The sequence below is a fragment of the Leiobunum rupestre genome, chromosome 9, assembly GCF_980474605.1.
Source record: "Leiobunum rupestre chromosome 9, qqLeiRupe1.1.hap1, whole genome shotgun sequence".
NCBI lineage: Eukaryota > Metazoa > Arthropoda > Arachnida > Opiliones > Sclerosomatidae > Leiobunum > Leiobunum rupestre.
This window is the reverse complement of record NC_143392.1, coordinates 21,775,133-21,789,012: the sequence shown is the minus strand read 5'-3', so window position 1 is coordinate 21,789,012 and position 13,880 is coordinate 21,775,133. Positions and strand designations below refer to the sequence as shown.

Below are 13,880 nucleotides of genomic sequence, written 5' to 3'. Positions count from 1 at the left end.
GACCAATTGATACAATGCACTGGTGTTCAGGAAGAAGCAAACGTTTAATATGGGATTATAATTTTACAAAGCTACTAATTATTTATTTAAAATTAAAATTTCTTTAGTGCCATACATATTAATAACTGTAGATAGCCGGTTTAAATAGAAATATCTCTAGGCCTTGTATAATTAAAGCAAAATCGATACGACTTTACAAAAAGAGAGGCTTTTTCGGTAAACCAGGGTAGACGAAGACAAAAATGTGGCTTTTTTTAAAATAATTTAAGCGCTTATTTGTTAGTGAAATTTTTTTTAAATGTGTTAAAATGCTATTATAGTTACAACGTTTCGGGCAGATACACATTTAACATATTTTCAATTAGTTATTTAATATATATGATGAACTAGTGAAGATTATTTGAAAGATATAGCGCGCTAAATTATAATTACGGGAAAATCAATACAATTGTACAAACATGCTTTAGACCATGCTCAAAGTACTTACAGGAGACATCCCGAGGTGTAACCCACCGATTTTGTTCAAACTCGGGGGATTGGTAGACCTTCATGTATCATGAAAAATCTTAAAGGGAATTTATTCAATGGGCAACCGTTTTGCCATGGCAACGAAAAATGTTTTTGACAACAACAAATTAAAATTTTCCCATTGAAAATAACATGGGATTCTGATCGATTCCTAGCCCCCCCCCCCCCCTGTGAAAAATTTTAAGAAATTTCAAAAATTCTAAAATGCCAAAAATAGAAAAAATAGAAAAAAATTGACCAAAAAAATCATCAAAACTGATCAATTTGAGGTCAAAATCCCATGTTATTTTCAATGGGAAAATTTAATATTTTGTGTTGTCAAAAACATTTTTCGTTGCCATGGCAAAACGGTTGCCCAATGAATAAATTCCCTTTAGAATTTTTCATGATACACGAAGGTCTACCAATCCCCCGAGTTTGAACAAAATCGGTGGGTTACACTTCGTGATGTCTCCTTGTTAGTAAATTGTTCAAATGCATATTTTGTCGTCGTTTACTGAACATAAATAATGTGTGTTAAAATTCTATTAGATACAGGAGATAATTTTTCAAAATGCATTTTGTAAGAAATAAATAATAAATAATTTATAAATTAGTACATATTCCTACGCAGTGTAATTTTAACATTTGACATAGTAAGGAAATGTAATAAGTGCGCTAAACTTGGAGCCGTGATGAATCCACGTCGAGCCGGCGAATATACAATTATACGCTAAAGCCACTATAATACACACTTTTAAAAATAGAGATGCAACTCCACATACGTTGTAACGTTCTGTAATCCTCGTTTTATTACCGATAAAAATCTTGTGCCCGAAAAAATGTTTACAACAATAGGTCAAAGCATGCTGTATACTCAGGTCCAAAATTATATAATATAATCGATATCAAAAATTGTCTAAATGTTCAGTTATTTAAAAAAAATTCAAAATGGTTATTGAATTATGGTTTAGAAAATCTAACTACTTTTTATAATTAACGCATGCTCTACATTGAAAAGAATGTTTCATTTATAAAAAAAAATAACAATTCATTAAATATTACTGCCTCTACGAAGGCTACTATTAAAGTAATTTAATTATATCCCCAAAACGCACAAGTTTCTTCTATATATATATAAGGCACTAGTCACGGCATTTGACTACTAAAATTAATCGAAATCTGATGGCACACTAATCATTTTGACTAGTGAAAAATTTAACTAAATGTTCATAAATAATGGCGAATATGGCGTATCATAAATTAATCAATTCCATTTTATTTAAAAAAAATCACATCATGTAACTCAAGTGATAAAAAACTCCTATTTTAATTCTGACGGGTAAAAAAAAATAATGGCTGTTCTTGTTGTTATTATACCCCCATTTTTACCCCCACTAGTCAGTGACTACTAAAATAAATTAAGGTAGGATGCTCACTAATCAGGTTGACTACTTAAAAAAATATCCTTATGTCCAACACTGGTAGTATACCTTAGTTATACCTGGAAACCTAAAAAATGCGCCAATAAATTAAATTAATAATAATAACAAAACATGCTTCATCTTGATGCCCTAGATTTTTGTAATACATTTTCTCTTAAAAAAATGTCGGGAAACCAGGCAACGTCTACGCGTCTTCCTCTACGTGTTTCAATGTCAGGCTTAATCTCTCTATCAAATATAATTTGAAACAAATTGAAAGTTCATGTTGGAGTGATTAGGCTAATACTCCACGCTTGGATAAGCGGCGTGTTTACATTGGGCGCCATCCACGAGAGTCCCTAAAGCCTCGAGTACCGACGCTGCACCTTTAACCACGAAGTGACGTCACGTCGTCGGAAGCGGCAATTACTCAGCGCGAAACATCAGAAACGTCACTCTTAAGCCTGGCCGAAGGCGGCGGGGAGCCTTCGCTCGTCAGAAGTACAGCGCGACTCCGATAACGACCACCCAATAAAACGTTACGGAGCAGACTCTATACCCGGTGTAGAAGCGCGTCACTGCCCTTATCGACCACTCAGAAACGTCCGACGGTTCCCGCCAGGAGGCAGGGGGCGAAAAATCGACGTTTCCTACCCCCCCGTCCGCCCACCCCGGCTAAACCCGACTCAAACCCGCCAGTAAGGCTTCACCGCTTCCAAAGAGACCCTGGAAGCCAGCTCAGCAGTATATCACGCGCTCTCCGCCGCTAAAACCATAACTTGGCTCTCTATTACCATATCGCTTTCAGCATACAGCCAACATTGCAGGTGAAAACGCATTCGCAACTACGATAACATTTGCGTCGCTCGATTGAACGGTTCATCGGATTGATTTTTTTGGTAAGTAAAGAACCTATCTTTAAATTGTTGTTCCGGACTTGGGCTAGTAAACTGGACGACCTAAATAGAGAAAGTACTCATTAGATAACATTCCAGGAGGGTTTCGTCCCGTGGGTGTAAGTAAACGTTGGGAGGTACGGATGTTTTCCTTATTCGGAATGTCGGTTAGTGATGGATAGTACGCGGAGCTTTAGAGGAAGGCTAGGATAGAGGGCAGTTTGCTAGTGGGGATAAATGAATTTATTAAAACCGTGTTTGGAAAATAATTTAGAAAATCGGAGAATAAACATCTAAATCATTATGCTTTGACTTTAAAATTTCGCAATTCTAAAAATGGCAAAATAACTAGTCCGATGAAAAATTACTACCAATTTTACCTATATTGAACGCTTGCTTTTCCCTGAACGCTGGTGTTTTGCAAGTTGAACACTTCTACAGGGGTTAGTAGGTCAAAAATAGGCCAAAACTAAAAATGCCCAAAAATTTTAACGGATTTCTATAAAGGAAATTAAGATTTAGATGATTGCAAATTCAATGAAATAAGACATAATAGAAAGTAATTAACGGAGTAGCGACTAATTAAGAAAAGCAATTCATTCTACATGTATAAGAATTGGGATTATTTCCCAAACGAAATTAAAGTTGGTAACTTTCAACAAAGATAATTCATTTTATAGTCACTAAATATGATTTTATATAAATATAAATTAGCATACCATAAACTTCTAATTTACGATGAATTTCGCATAAAATGTAAGCGAGTAAAAGTTTCATAACACTGATGATTGCTTCGCTTTTAAACAAAGATGGAAACTCCTTCTTGTGATTATGTTTTGTTACTTTAATGAGGTAAATCTCAGTTATTTAAATATCAGTAACCACAACATTTCAAAATTTAAGATATATTTCTTATCATGACCGAAATCTCTATTCTTTAATTATGTTTTCCCTGGTATAGCAATAATACATTCATGTCGGAGTTATTTTTAAGGATTTGTCATACAACGTTTATGGATGGGGAATATCTAGGATTTAAGACTTTTTAGGGATCTGTAAAATAACGTCTCGGTGAGATAAAATCTTGGATTTTTAAGGATCTGTCGAATAACGTCTAGGTGAGATAAAATCTACGATTTAAGGTTTTTTTAAGGATCTGCCATATAACGTCTAGGCGAGATCAAATCTAGGATTTAAGGTTTTATAAGGATCTGTCATATAACGTCTAGGTGAGATCAAATTTACGATTTAAGATTTTTTAAGGATCTGCCATATAAATCTAGGTGAGATCAAATCTAGGATTTAGGATTTCTTAAGGATTGGTCATATAACGTCTAGGTGAGAAAAAATCTACGATTTAAGATTTCTTAAGGATATGCCATATAACGCCTAGGTGAGATAAAATCTAGGATTTATGATTTTTTAAGGATCTGTCTTATAACGTCTAGGTGAGATCAAATCTAGGATTTAAGATTTTTTAAAGGATTTGTCATATAAGGTCTAGGTGATATAAAATCTACAATTTACGATTTTTTAAGGATCTGACATAACGTCTAGGGGAGATAAAATCTAGGATTTAGGATTTTTTAAGGACCTGTCTTATAACGTCTAGGTGAGATCAAATCTAGGATTTCAGATTTTTTAAAGGATTTGTCATATAACGTCTAGGTGAGATAAAATCTACAATTTAAGATTTATTAAGGATCTGACATAACATCTAGGTGAGATAAAATCTACAATTTAAGATTTATTAAGGATCTGACATAACATCTAGGTGAGATAAAATCTACAATTTAAGATTTTAAGGATCTGCCATATAACGTCTAGGTGAGATAAAATCTAGGATTTGTGATTTTTTAAGGATCTGCCATATAACGTCTAGGTGAAATAAAATCTAGGATTTAGGATTTCTTAAAGATCTGTCATATAACGTCTAGGTGAGATAAAATCTTGTTTTCAGGATTTGTCATCTTAAGTCAAAGAGAGGAAAAATAAAATATTTTCGTTTAAAGTATATGGAAGGAAAAATCTATTAGTTTAAAACATAACATTTTTAGCATAGTTTTGGAAGGAATTTTGCGAATTGTCCTTAGAGTACACCCTTGATTAAATGTTCCCCTTGAATTTAATTCTACATTAATTCACAATTTAATAAAATAAAAGTGATTATTCGAAATTAATTTTTTTGGTTTAAATCCGTTCCAGGCTTTTTCCCATAATGAAATAAAACTCTTCTAAAATATCTGAAATTTCAAACCTACGGAGTGCCATAACGCTAGATACAACAGCGTAAAATCAGGCCAAACTGACACAATCGATCATAAAGTATACCTTAATTTATAGATAATGTTATACCGCGTTGTATACGGAATTAATTACAAAGAAAATCCAATGAAGAAGATTACATTCTTGGGATATTTTCGAAATTGGTTACCGCCAAAGGAAGAAGGGACCCTCGGGACTTCTAGATATAAGAATGTTTTTTATATTTGTTCGGAATTTTCCAATCAATATAATCTGGACCGAAAAGGAGGCATTTTTCTTCTTTAAAGTCCCTTTCAAGCTCGCTCTCTCTGGCCCCCGTTTTATTGAAAGTGATGCGGAAGAAATTACCTCGGGGGGTTCCTGCAACTGCAGAAAGAAGCACCTTCTCCATCCGGCCCACTGGGGCCAAATGCAATTATTCTCTTCATTTTCATTCCCAATGCCCCGAAACTTTATCGCGTCGAAAAGTAAAAGTCGTTATCCTTGGAAGAATTCCCATATTCTTTCTAGTAGTTTCCGCGAATGGCTCTATTATTTTTGCGGTTGCTAACGCGGCTCATTATTAAAGTTGCCTAATTGGAATAGTTGGAGAAAAATTGCTTCGACGGGTTTATTGGTGTGGAATATTTATTTGAGATAACGAAATTTTTAAGATGTATATCATGGTATGCGTTAAGTTAAGAATAAAAGTTTGTTAATCTTAAGAATTGCTAAGACTTTATTACCGAACGAAAAAGAAGCCGACCCAAAATTTTGAGTAGTTTGAGAGGAAGTAAAGCTGACCCAAAATTTCGAGTAGTTTGAGAGGAAGTAAAGCCGACCCAAAATTTCGAGTAGTTTGAGAGGAAGTAAAGTCGACCCAAAATCTCGAATAGTTTGAGAGGAAGTCAAGTCGACCCAAAATTCCGAGTAGTTTGAGAGGAAGTCAAGTCGACCCAAAATCTCGAATTGTTTGAGAGGAAGTAAAGCCATCCCAAAATTCCGAGTAGTTTGAGAGGAAGTCAAGCCGTCCCAAAATTTCGAGTAGTTTGAGAGGAAGTCAAGCCGTCTCAAAATTCCAAACAGTTTGAGAGGAAGTAAAGCCAACCCAAAATTTCGAATAGTTTGAGAGGAAGTCAAGCCCTTCCAAAATTTTTAATAGTTTGAGAGGAAGTGAAGCCGTCCCAAAATTTCGAATAGTTTGAGATGAAGTGAAGCCCTCCCAAAATTTCGAATAGTTTGAGGGGAAGTAAAGCCGTCTCAAAATTCCCAATAGTTTGAGAGGAAGTAAAGCCGTCTCAAAATTCCCAATAGTTTGAGAGGAAGTAAAGCCGTCTCAAAATTCCAAATAGTTTGAGAGGAAGTAAAGCCGACCCAAAATTTTTAATAGTTTGAGAGGAAGTAAAGCCGTTCTAAAATTTCGAGTAGTTTGAGGGGAAGTAAAGCCGTCTCAAAATTCCCAATAGTTTGAGAGGAAGTAAAGCCAACCCAAAATTTTGAATAGTTTGAGAGGAAGTAAAGCCGTCTCAAAATTCCCAATAGTTTGAGAGGAAGTAAAGCCAACCCAAAATTTTGAATAGTTTGAGAGGAAGTAAAGCCATCCAAAAATTTCGAGTAGTTTGAGAGGAAGTAAAGCCGTCTCAAAATTCCCAATAGTTTGAGAGGAAGTAAAGCCGTCTCAAAATTCCAAATAGTTTGAGAGGAAGTAAAGCCGACCCAAAATTTTTAATAGTTTGAGAGGAAGTAAAGCCGTTCTAAAATTTCGAGTAGTTTGAGGGGAAGTAAAGCCGTCTCAAAATTCCCAATAGTTTGAGAGGAAGTAAAGCCAACCCAAAATTTTGAATAGTTTGAGAGGAAGTAAAGCCGTCTCAAAATTCCCAATAGTTTGAGAGGAAGTAAAGCCAACCCAAAATTTTGAATAGTTTGAGAGGAAGTAAAGCCATCCAAAAATTTCGAGTAGTTTGAGAGGAAGTAAAGCCGTCTCAAAATTCCCAATAGTTTGAGAGGAAGTAAAGCCAACCCAAAATTTTGAATAGTTTGAGAGGAAGTAAAGCCAACCCAAAATTTTGAATAGTTTGAGAGGAAGTAAAGCCAACCCAAAATTTTGAATAGTTTGAGAGGAAGTAAAGCAAACCCAAAATTTTGAATAGTTTGAGAGGAAGTAAAGCCATCCAAAAATTTCGAGTAGTTTGAGAGGAAGTAAAGCCGACGTAGAATCCTGAATTGTTTGAGAGGAAGTAGAGCCGTATAAAAATCTCTAAATGTTTATTTTCAACATGAATGTTTAGGGAACTCTTAAATGTTGTAATTCGAAAAATCGAAAGCGTTGTTGCGCATCTCGCGAGTCGAAGGACACCATTTGTATTTTCGAGTTGCCGAGAGCAAAATAAATCTAATTATTCTTGAAAGAACTTTTATCAACTTATCTTATCTAAAAATACGAACTACGCCAAAATTCTTTTATACAGAACTCTACATGGACGCACGCCTTTTTAGAAAGTTCTAAATTCATTTTTCCGCTCGAAGATGGCGCTACGTTCGCCTAAGCAGTAGACGTAACACTCTGTCCGCATCAGAGCTCTACTCAAAGGCGCGCAATCCTCTCTCTCTTCTACGAAGCATCTTCCATACATTATATTTAATATAATTATCGAAGTTGGAAGGTGGATGGACTTTACGTTTACGCATTTGGGACTAATAACGGCGGTACATCAGCCTTTCAACTAGGGCCCGAAATTGGCCGCAAATCCTTCCCCGATGAGAGGGGCTTTAAAAGCATTTACCTCCCTGTTACACGCTCCCGGAGATTTTAGCCGAAGAATGCACCTAGAAAGCATCGCAGCCAGATCAGCGCTAGTCCCGGATTTAGTTTCGCGGGAAGATGACGAAAAAAACCTTTTAATGATTGGACGCGGCCAGCGCCATCTGTACTCGCCGTAATTTAAGGCTAATCTTATTTTTGTCCCCGATTAAGGTTGCCGAGAGGGGAGGGAAAAATACGATTCTCCAGGAAAATTAACCGATTTACCGGATAGTCCTGGAAACGCTTCGGGGGTGGGTATTGTCTGCTTCGCGAGGTACGGAGATTATTTTGGAAGCGGTAATGAAAGAGGCATTCAATGGGGCAAAGGCGTTGTTAGAACCACCCGCTGCGGTCTTCCCCCTCCCCCCCGTCGTCGCACCAAATTCTTGGTGAAATAACGAACTAATTTGTAAAGGAGAAAAAATCTCACTATTTTCTGACAGATGGCGTTAATGAATGATTTGTTCGTACTGGGCCTACGTGCTGCCTAACGGGTTTTTATCTAGAAAGTTCGTATTGGTTATCATTACTGGCATAAGTAACATAATATAATTAAGTATGTCAATTAGGAAAAATTATCACCGAACTGGTTTTCAGAGCTATTGCGCAACCTAGTTGTAGTCCTCTAGTGTATTGAGATTTCCCAAAACGGCACACTTTTAAAATAAAAATTTCGTCGAGGTTTTTTTAGTAAATACTGGGTGTCAGAACAAAATCTGACACCATCGCATTTTTCTCAAAATCCATAATAGGTAGAGTTTATAAATTTCCAGGGCTGACGTATGACGTAGGGAAAGATTCTAAAAAGATTTTCATGTTTTTCCAAAATTTATTTTTTGTCCGGTAAGACAAGAAAGTTGTTGAGCATTCTTGAAAACATTGGGTTCCTTACGTCATACCATAAGTGTATAATATTGTTACATAAGTGTGACACTTCCTATTCTTTATATGCAAAAGGTTTACTGATATATCTAACTATTCACAAGACGGGCTTCGTCACCATTTTGCGTCCGCTTTCTAACGCGTCACACGTAGCCTTTGGCAGCGCCTCGCTAGGGGGAGATTTTCTTCACTCCACTACTAGCTCTCAGTTAAATATTCCCCAAAGTGGCAAAGTTTAATAATATTATACAGGGTGTTTCAAAACGTTATTCAAAAATTTGAAGGAGTTGTAGGGGGTGAGTTGAGAACTATGCCTGTTTTTCCCCCATTTTCCTTCGATGAGTTAAAAGAGCGCTAGAGAGCTTCAAAGTGTGGCCTACTAGCCCCTGGAAGTAGGCTGCAACAAGCGCAAAACCAAGCAGCAGGGAAATGCTATTTCAGGGGTACGATTAATTTGAGAATGCGTGAGAATTGAGATAAATAACACAAAACAAATGAGTAAATAAGAAATGTGCAATGGGTTTAATTAAACACATCGTAGGAAAATGGGAAAAAACTGGCATACTTCTCAACTCACTTCCTACAACTCCTTAAAATTTTTGCCTAACCTTGTGAAACACCTTGTAAAATACGTATACTCTGAAAGTTTAAAAATCTACCTTCTATAGATTTTGAGAAAAATGCGATAACGGTTTTAGGACATATATATTTAAAGGTTCCAAACTAGAATAATTTTTATCTATAAAATAAAATATTTTTTTTATAAATCAAATTTTGCCGTTTCTGAGATAACGTGGGAGGGAGCCTATTTTCGCGACACACGAATTCGGAAATGATTTCATTTTAGCGCAAGATTGTTTACGAGAGCAGAACCACCTCGAATTCGTGAAATCACTTCTCGGTTCGCGTTATTTTGTTAAAAATATGGTTTGAAGTTATAAATATTTCTATAATCAAAATACAATACTTCGATCTTTTGAAAGCGATTCTATCGAGTGCCTGTGAGGTTTTTAACAATTTAAACATACAAAATTACAAACTATCTCTGAAAAACTAAGCCTCGGTGATACTTTGGACGAAGACCTTTGTCAGTGTTTGCCATATTATTATTACTATTAAATAATAAATGATCCGTTATAATTTTATTATAATAATAACTATTCTAATAATATTAAATAAATACATGAATCTTTTTGTACTGCTATAAAGGAAACCTAACCACGTAACTAACTGCTTATAAATAACAGCCGAAATATACCCCCACGCCGGAGGTGACCTAGTGTATTCCAGTTGAATATTCATGGCTTAATTAGATTCATAATACTACTCAGCTCTGGTGCAAGTCCCGGCTGGAGCTTGGCGTGGATTTCAGTGTCGAAAAAAGGTTCGATCAGGAAATTAGCATTAATACAAGAGGCAGTGTCATACTTATTGTCTTTATGTAACTTATGTTACTAGTTATACGCTTTCACGTGACGCCATCGTCTCTATAGGGAAAGGCTACTTTCATCAGACGCGTATAACATATTTCTTAAAGATAATATAGACGATCGGAATTTTTACATTTGATATTGGTAAACTATATATTTTCAGTCGTTATTTAATGTATGCTTCGCGTTTTGAAAACTACTAGAGCCCGTAAAACTATTATACCATACTAGTATACTCACCTTATAAGGAATATATTATACAGGATGCATTTTATACAAAAGTGGCTCTGAACCGATGTTAATTGGCCAATAATAAGCTAAGAAAATAAACACCATTAACAAGATGACAAATAACAATTAGAAAGACAAAAAATATTTAACTTAAAGGCCGACTACATAAATCTTCGGTTTACTCTGTCTTTCACTGGAAGTAGGCTGACTGCATGGCGCATGTGTTTTGCAGTAAGCCTGCTACCAGTGAAAGACAGAGTAAACCGAAAATTTATGTAGTCAGCCTTTAAGCTCAGATTAGGTCGGTTGAAAAAAATTTGGACCTAAAAGTGATGGAGCGCATTAATGCTTTCGAGATACATTTTGAATGACCTTGAGGACTTGGTTCAAGGTCAACCGAATTTGAATAGTGTAAGATATCTTACCAGAGTGAATTTGTCCTGAAAGTGACGATGCCGTAATACAAGTACTTTCTAAATTTTTAACACCTAAGAATGATCTCTTGGACAGTTTTAATTATGACATTCTGGTTTTTGGTGTTTATTTTCTTGGCCTCCTATTGGACAATTAACATCGGTTCAGAGCCATTTGGATATAAAATGCGATGGCGCACACCTTTCTAATTGGAATAGAGTCTCTAAATCTAACGGTTCTTGAGATAGTTTTTGAATGACCTTGATGACATGGTTTTAAGTATTTAACTGCGAATTTTCTTTGTAATATAATTTTTGAAGGGTCGGACATTTTATCTGTTTTACGTACAGTATTTAGAATTCCAACATACTTTTAAAATATGAGACTAATTAATAGATTTTAAGGTTTAAAATATTAAAATAGATTTTAAGGTTTTAAAGTAGATTTTAAGATTTTTAAGTAGATTTTAAGATTTTAAAGTAGATTGTAAAATATATTTTAAGATATTAAAATAGGTTTTAAGGTTTTAAAATAGATTTTAAGGTTTTAAAATATATTTAAAGATTTTAAAATAGATTTGAAGGTTTTAAAATATATTTTGAGGTTTTAAAATAGATTTGAAGTTTTTAAAATAGATTTGAAGGTTTTAAAATAGATTTGAAGGTTTTAAAATAGATTTGAAGGTTTTAAAATAGATTTTAAGGTTTTAAAATATATTTAAAGATTTTAAAATAGATTTGAAAGTTTTAAAATATATTTTGAGGTTTTAAAATATATTTTGAGGTTTTAAAATAGAACTGAAGTTTTTAAAATAGATTTGAAGGTTTGAAAATAGATTTGAAGGTTTTAAAATAGATTTGAAGGTTTTAAAATAGATTTGAAGTTTTTAAAATAGATTTGAAGGTTTTAAAATAGATTTGAAGGTTTTAAAATAGATTTGAAGGTTATAAAATAGATTTCGACATTTTAAAATAGATTTGAAGGTTTAAAATAGATTTTAAGGTTTTAAAACAGGTTTCGATATTTTAAAATAGATTTCGATATTTTTAAAATAGATTTCGATATTTTAAAATAGATTTCGACATTTTAAAATAGATTTCGATATTTTCAAAGTAGATTTTAAGATTTCAAAGTAGTTTTTAAGATTTTAAAGTCGATTTTAAGATATTAATGTAGATTTTAAGATATTACAGTAGATTTTAAGATTGTATAATAGATTTTAAGATTTTAAAGTAGATGTTAGGATACTGAAATAGGTTTTAAAGGATAATTTAACCAAGGATTTACTATTTCAAAAAAAGTTTTTGAGATTTTAGCCAGATTCGTAAATTTTCAAACCACAATTTTGATATTTTGTCACTAATTTTACAACTAATTTTCGAGTTGATTTAAGGATTTTAAAATTTAAGAGTGGACCTGGGTAAATGTCCGATCTCCCCGGTCAAAACGTCGACCGAGACATTGCCCCGGGTCCGCCACGAAATAGATAAACTGCAATCACGAGAGCGAAATAAAACGAAACATTTTCCAATTTACGTCCATTTCAATTTATCTGTAGAAAAACGAAAAGCGATTCTCATTAGCGCCGCCGAAATTCATCAATTAAACTCGGAATCCGGAAATTCAAAAGTCACTCTGGCGAAACGGGGCTTTTAATTTTCGACACCCGCGCGCGCGATGGCGCTGTCGTCGAGTATTGCCTTCGTTTGGAGGGAAACACGTAGACGTAATTCCGAGGGGACACGGTCCTCCCGGGCGCGAGCCGCGTCGAAATGAAGAAGGGGGACACGCGAATGCCCCAGCGAGTTCCTCCTTGAGACTACTTAGCCCTCCTTTTAATCAATATTGGATCTAAGGGATCTATGACAGACGACCTTTGAACTCTTCCTCGCTGCCCACCGCGTTCCCCTTTTCGGCTGCAGCGACTAATTGCCAGAGCAGCCTTGTCAGATATGCCTTTTGACAGGTCGCCGTACCGACAAAAGCGGGATATTAAAGTTTTCGGATCCTGCTCATAGCAATTTCCTATTCTCCGGAAGTCTTTGTGCTTCCCGGAATTTATTAAAAACAAAATGGAATTGAAATATGAATAGGCTTTATTTTAATCTATACATTTTCTATCGAAAAATCCGATTAGAAAGCCGCCTAGAAAGTAGAGCTAAGCGCCGATTTTTATAAAATCCTCCGCGGTGTTGCATTTTTTCGGCGGTGGCGGCGTGAAGGGGCAAAAGTTTATCCCCCCCCCCTTTTGAAAATTTTGAAATAAAATTCCAAAATGTTTTTGAAGGAAAAAAAAAAAGTTACGTAGAAAATCTAAAAAACAATTCGGCGGCGGGATCAAAATTTATCGGCGGCGGTGGCTCGACTTCAGAGAAAATATCGGCGGCGCTAGGCTCTACTGGAAACGGTTTTTTACGAATAACAGCGGTAATCGCGGGAATGGAGAGTGATCAGATTGATATCTTTTTTTCGGTTTGGGAATGGATGGATCAAATTTCGGGAATGGTCGGTAATTTAATTTCCTTCTGATCGAAATACTTTGAATTGAGAATTTGGGAATGGTAAAGTTTTTACTTCAAATGCAGCTCTCTAAAGCTGATTCCACTGTAAAGGTTCTTAAAAATATACTGGAGATTTCATCAAGGGTAAATTCGTATTATAGCAGACGAAATTTTGTAATTACAGTACCGCCATCTATAGCTTCTTTACTGAACCACTATTTAGCACATAACAATTTCTGAAATCCTGTCCGGATATACATGCTTAATTGGGGTGGCGGAGTTGTTAGCACTTTCACCTCGATCCCAGCTTGTGGCACAAGGTGAAAACTCGGAACAACTCCTTCTGTGTTGAGTTTTAAATTTATCTCCCCACTGGTTTAAGGGGTTTTCCCCGAGTTCTTTGGGTTTCTCTTTCCATAAAAACTTGTTGAGGTTAACGGTAATAGTTAGTGTAGAGAGCTTTTGGCTCGCGTGGCACGTAGGGCTTTTCACCACCCTCCTACGCATTGTAACCCGGCCACCTGAATTAATGGCTTTAAAAGTAACTT

At 35.2% G+C, this 13,880-nt stretch overlaps 2 protein-coding genes across 2 annotated transcripts in view; one reads left to right on the top strand and one right to left on the bottom strand.

Annotated features, from left to right (window-relative positions):
* LOC149926841 (uncharacterized) overlaps positions 1-13,880 on the bottom strand; it is a 293,606-nt gene that overhangs the window by 74,618 nt on the left and 205,108 nt on the right. The gene's annotated exons all lie outside the window — the stretch shown is intronic.
* The window catches only part of LOC149926846 (uncharacterized), a 41,281-nt gene continuing 30,055 nt past the window's right edge, over positions 2,655-13,880 (top strand). Inside the window, exon 1 of the mRNA XM_090158380.1 lies at positions 2,655-2,830. The gene's annotated coding sequence lies outside the window, so the exon portion shown is untranslated. The remainder of the gene's footprint in view (positions 2,831-13,880) is intronic.